The following is a 6,000-nucleotide window of genomic DNA, read 5'->3' as shown; positions in this document are numbered from 1 at the left end:
TCAGAGGTGGACCAAAGGCCTGCCGCAGCCAGTTTAAAAAGGAGCAAGGGCTTGAATCCCAGGATGGGAGCTCCAGCCACCCCAGAATCACTGCCCATCACTTCACCAGAAACCTCTCTGGTTAGGCTCTTACTTTAAACCCTTAAAGTGAATCAGCATTGGGAGGAGGTAGTCTGCAAGGTTGTTAAGCACTAGTTCTGGGGGTTGGAGGGCAGGATGGGAAGTGGGGGACTGAGGAAAGCTGCTCAGACTACCACTATTTTCATCACCTCTTCCTTCCTTCAGGGTTTCCTCTGGTCAGACGTTAACCCTGCCCCCACCCCAAGCCCTTAGACAAAGGACACCAGCCTTGAGTCATTGCTGCCAATTTCTGTGATGGAGTGGTAGGCAAGGATTGTCCTAGCAACTCGGAGATGGGGGTGAGGAGGGGAGACCAGAGTATAATTGACAAAGTTTTCTTCCCATCTATTCTCCCACTAGAAGCCTTGGTGATGTGGCTAAGAACTTGGTTGCTAACCATAAAAGTCGGCAGTTCAAATTCATCAGCCACTCCTTGGAAACCCTATGGGACAGTTCTACTCTGTCCTGTAGTGCCACTATGAGCCAGAATCAACCTGACAGCTACGAGTTTGACGAGTTTCTTCTCCTACTGCCACCTCTGGCCATTTCCCTCGACTACACACTATAGCCACCTACCTCCCACGTGAGCGCTGAATCAAGGCAAGCTCTATCACCTTCTATTAAGGTTTTGTGTGGTTATTCCTGTTGTCAGTTCTTGGAATTTATCTTTCTTCTCTCTTGCTTCTATAGTTTCTCCAGGGTTGATTTTTAGGAAGAACCAGAAAATGGATTCCCAGAGTCTAAGGCTCAGAAGGACCCTGAGAGCCATGCAGCTTTCTGTCCTAGGTATGAATCCCCTCTGACCACCCAAACATGATGCCACCCCAACTCTGCTTCAACAGCTCCAACAAAAGGAACCAAACATGAAGAGATGGACTTGTTCGTTTTTAAAACTTTTTCCTGAAAAATACACATACACAGAAAAGGGCCAAGTCCTAAGTAGCTCAACAAACTTTTACAGAGAACAGATCCAAATAATCTGCACCCAAATCAAGAGGCTTTACAAGTAGATGCATTAATTTTAACATCACTAATTGTTAGAGAAAAATAAAAAGCCAAGTTTATTCTGACTCATGACGACCCCATGTGGTGCAGAGCAGAACTGCTCCGTAAGGTTTCCTTGGCTATAATCTTTACGGAAGAAAATCACCAGGCCTTTTTTCTGAGGTGCCTCTGGGTGGGTTCAAACTGCCAACCTTTCAGTTAGTAGCTAAGCACTTAACCGTTCGTGCCACCCAGGCCTCAACTGTTCAAGAAGTCTTCCTTGTTTGAGCCAAAACCTCCCTCCCTGTAATTTCCACCAACGGTTCCAGCTCTATCTATGGAGTCACACAGAGTAAGTACAATATTTTCTTACTTGTAAGTATTTGAAGTTAAATATTTGCCTTTCTGTAAATATTTTTTCCCCTCAAGTATACAACCTTAGTTCTTCTGACCAATTTTGCTGCAACACAGTGAGGTATGGAGATGTTCTGGGTTGGAGGAGTGAGTTAGGCAAAGAAGTGCTTGGAGAACAGATCTTTGGGGACAGAAAGTGACTGTCTGGTCTTATCAGGAGAAACACAGAAACAGGATAATGTCCTCTAGCAAAAGTGGTAAGTTCCTTTCTGCTGGGTGATACTGGCAGGTTTGGTTGCTCTGGGCCACACAGGTGGGAGGGCATCAGGGGGAGGGTGAGCAAGAGAGATGTCAGCTGCTGTGCAGGCTGAGGTCTTTTGGAAGGCCTGGAAGGAGGCAGTTACAGCCCAGGAAGCCAGGAAGGTATAATCAGAACTGACAGAGAAGGCAGATGACAGTTCAACTGAGGTGGAGCTGAGAAAGAGTTCCTGCTATTTCCAAGACTCAGGTGACACTCATCTGGGAGATAAATACAGAAGCAAGTGCACTCCAAAGCCTTTCCAGAGAGCCAGCCCAGGAAAGGAAACAAGCATTAGGTGTTGGGATGACATGAATGAGGTAGCTGACTGGGGGAACCAAGGAATTAATTCTCAGAGTCACCATACAGTCTGGATACTTAACATAATGCTTGAATTCCAAATCTTCTTTAGCAACTTGGATCCCACAGTAGGCCACTGGGGCCGTTGAAGGAACTGGGCTAAGTGGGCATGCAGAGGAAGCGCATTAAGACCAGAAGCATTGGATATGCAGACCTTTCCAAATTTACCCACAGTCCACGCACCTCTCTAGCCTTTCTACACATGGGCTCTGGAAAGGAGGGCATGAAGTTATCAGTCCACAGGAGCCTAGGAAAACCAGTGGATTATTATTACTATTTTTAATAATACTAAGTCAGTTATATCCAAGGTATTTTAAAAGGTTAAAAAAAAGAGCCCCTAAATTGTGTGTTCCCAATTACCCATTAGGTTTCTCCCTACATTTATGCTATTGTTGCTGGTTGCCATTAAGCCAGCTCTGGCTCAGAGCGACCCCATGTACAACATAAAGAAATGTTGCCCAATCTTGTGCCATCTTCAAGATCACTGATATGTTCAAGTCCATTGTTGTGACCGTGATGTAGTTTGAGTGTCTTCCAACCTAAAGGACTCGTCTTCCAACATTATTTCAGATAATATTCTGTTGTGTTCCATTGCACTTGATGGTGTTCATTGGCTAATTTTCAGTAGTAGATGGGCAGGCCCCATCTACTTTCTTCTTTGTCTTAATCTGGAAGCTTCAATGAAATCTGTCCACCATGGGTGACCTTGCTGTTTTTGAAATGACAGTAGCAGAGCTTCCAGCATCACAGTATAACAAACTAACAGATGAATGGTGGACATTTACATAGGTATTAGGTATATTCTTTTTTTATGTAGTTTCTTCTTAAATTCCATTGTTATTCTTCCTGTATGAGGAAATATCTGATTAAAAACAAGTGCTGTGATTTTTCTCTTCTACATGTAGAAACTAAGCAGCTCTTTGCTATAAGAACGCATTTTATAAAGCTTCTCTGAATATCTGCTCTTCGTTCTCTTGGGTTGTAGTCACTTTTGCTCAGAAAAAAAACTCATGCATTCTGGTTGCCATGTGCTTAACTTGTTGCCTCTGGCTATTTCTCTAGCATTCCACAGCCAGACCATACAATTTAAAGTATAATGGGTATTGGTTATGGAGTATCCAAAAAGACAACCAGAAAAATCTGTTGGTTAAGCAAAGCTAAGTTTGTAGGCGTACTGCAGCAAAGGAGGATACCCTATTGACAATCTTAGAAGTGTCTCAGAAGGGAGAAGGTAGCGGAGGGTTATTTACAGAGTTGGAGGCCTAGGATGGGTGCTATTAAGGTGGGTCTTGCAAGGGAAAAAATAGTTGGAATTAGGCAGAATTTATGACATAATAGCTTTGGATTGGTAGGCATAGCATGGTGAGGGTCTAAAAGTAAGCTTTGATGGCTGAGCTATTAGTCTTGATAAGTTAGCTCTGTTAGTGGATTCCCAGTCTAATCTTCTAGGGGCAAGTATGTACTGGAGCAGGTAGCTAAGATATTTTTGCCTGGTCCTGGCACTGCTCAGGTCTAAACCTGAGAACTATGCTTTATCTTAGAATTGTTTAGCCTCCTCCCACCTTCAACCCCTCCCCAAAAAATCTAAGCCCGTTGCGGTGGAATCAATTCCAACTCACAGCAACCCTATAGGACAAAGTAGAACTGCCCCATAGGGTTTCCAAGGAGCGGCTGGTGGATTCAAACTGCTGACCTTTTGGTTAGCAGCCAAGCTCTTATCTACTGTGCCACCAGGGTGGGAAAATATGTTAGTATCAGGTTTCTATGAGGCTGCAAAATTTGCTTATACTACAACTTAAACATGCAGAGACAATACGGTGCTATTATTTTGCCTATAACTGATCTGTTTTTCACTGGTTAGTAGGGAACTAGCAGCAAAGTCTGTGACAGTAAGTTAAACAGCCCCTTTAGCTAATACTCTGTCTCTAATTAAGAATGTCCAAAATCTCTCTGATTTTTCATACTTCTACTCTTCTCTCCATTGGGCAAATCAGCTGCAAAGGACCTCTTTAAAGTGTTGAAAAGCAGAGATGTTACCTTGAAGATAAGGTGCGCCTGACCCAAGCCATGGTATTTTCAGTCACATCATATGCATGTGAAAGCTGATCAATGAATAAGGAAGGCGGAAGTAGAATTGACCCCTTTGAATTGTGGTGTTGGCAAAGAATATTGCATATACCATGGACTGCCAGAAGAACAAAAAAAATGTCTTGGAACAAGTAGAGTCAGAGTTCTTCTTAGAACCAAGGATGGTGAGAATTCATCTCATGTACTTTGGACATGTTATCAGGAGGGACCAGCTCCTGGAGAAAGATATCATGCTTGGTAAAGTAGAGGGGGTCAGTGAAAAAGAGGAGGACTCTCAACAAGATGGATTGACACAGTGGCTGCAACAATGGGTTCAAGCATAACAACAATTGTGAGGATGGCGCAGAACTGGGCAGTGTTTTTTCTTCCGTGGTACATAGGGTTGCTGTGAGTCGGAACCGACTCGACGGCACCTAACAACAGCAACGCTCTTCTCTCCAGCTCCATTCCACCGTGGTGTCTAGGTGTATAGGGTAAGGAATGTAGCTGATATCTTCTTGACAGGGAGGAAGAAGGGATAGCTCCAGGTCTTCTGATTCCTGTGGACTCCAGAACAATGACCCCTGGCCACCTGATTGCTGCCTACCCTATTCGATTTTACATCTAATGTTGTCAGCCAGGATAACACCTGATCTGGTCCCTCTCACCTGGTCAGGTGTGACAGTCCTCTTTAAATGACATGATCTCCCCTCAACGATAGATAATTGTAAAACACTCTGACTCCTCTTCTCCCTCCTAGCCTAGGTGTTCAGTTGCCTGCCATTACCAGTTACCAGTTGACAAAGAGTCACTTCTGACTCATGGCAATCCCACGTGTGTTAGGGTAGAACTGAGCTTCGTAGGGTTTTCAATGGCTGACTTTCCAGAAGTAGATCACCAGGCCTTTCTTCCAAGGCACCTCTGGGTGGACTCAAACCTCTAACCTTTTGGTTAGCAGTCAAGCATGTTAACCATTTGCACCACTCAGGGACTCGATATCCTGCCATAAGGATGCCTATAATCGCAGCTCACCTAACTTTTACTGGATACTTACCATGTGTCTGGAACTATGCTATGTTAGACCTACTGGTTTCGTTCTCCACCACCCAGCAACTGAAGGAGTCTTTCAGAGTGCACATGGGACCTTCTCCCCAGCCCCATTCTATCTCCTTAGTGATTCTGGGATCGCTCTTGGGTTGCAGCATCTCCTAGCCATTGGTGTTGACACCAACTCCTTTTGGGTATTCCTAAATCAATTGTCTCTGCTCCACTCTCTTCATTTTTCCTTATTACCTTCCAGGACAGTTAGGGCAGGGCTTACCGGTCTTCTTCTATGGTATCTCTTCATTCTTCCATCAAGAAACAAGCTCCTGGGTCACCTGTTGTCTCCAGAGGGCGTAACTTCTCTGCTATGCAGGAGAACCCAAGACTTAGGTGCTTCTGTTGGTGCTTAATAGGCCAAAGAAGTAGATAAAGGAATTCAGGTGGGCCTCAGAAATATAAAAGCCTTCTGTCAAGACTATTATCTGGCTTCAAAATCCTCTTTTGAATATCAAAAACTGAATATCAGCTCTTTCTCTTTTTGCCTACCGTATATAACACACCAACAGGCCTTTGGGCAGGTGACCCTGGAACCAATTAGGGAGAAGGACCCCTACTTGAAAAAGTAAAAGGGAAAATTACGTTAATTTTTTTTTTTTGAACTATTGCTCCCATTACAGAAGTTATTCTTATACTATATCTGTATAGCATACTCTTGTCCTGCCTGTTTCAGCTGGCTTTCTTTGGGGAAAGAGAGGTTAATAGAGAGAAATGAA

This window comes from Loxodonta africana, chromosome 1 (genome assembly GCF_030014295.1).
Source record: "Loxodonta africana isolate mLoxAfr1 chromosome 1, mLoxAfr1.hap2, whole genome shotgun sequence".
In the NCBI taxonomy this organism is placed as follows: Eukaryota; Metazoa; Chordata; class Mammalia; order Proboscidea; family Elephantidae; genus Loxodonta; species Loxodonta africana.
The sequence above is the reverse complement of the archived record's forward strand: the minus strand, read 5'-3'. Positions refer to the sequence as shown.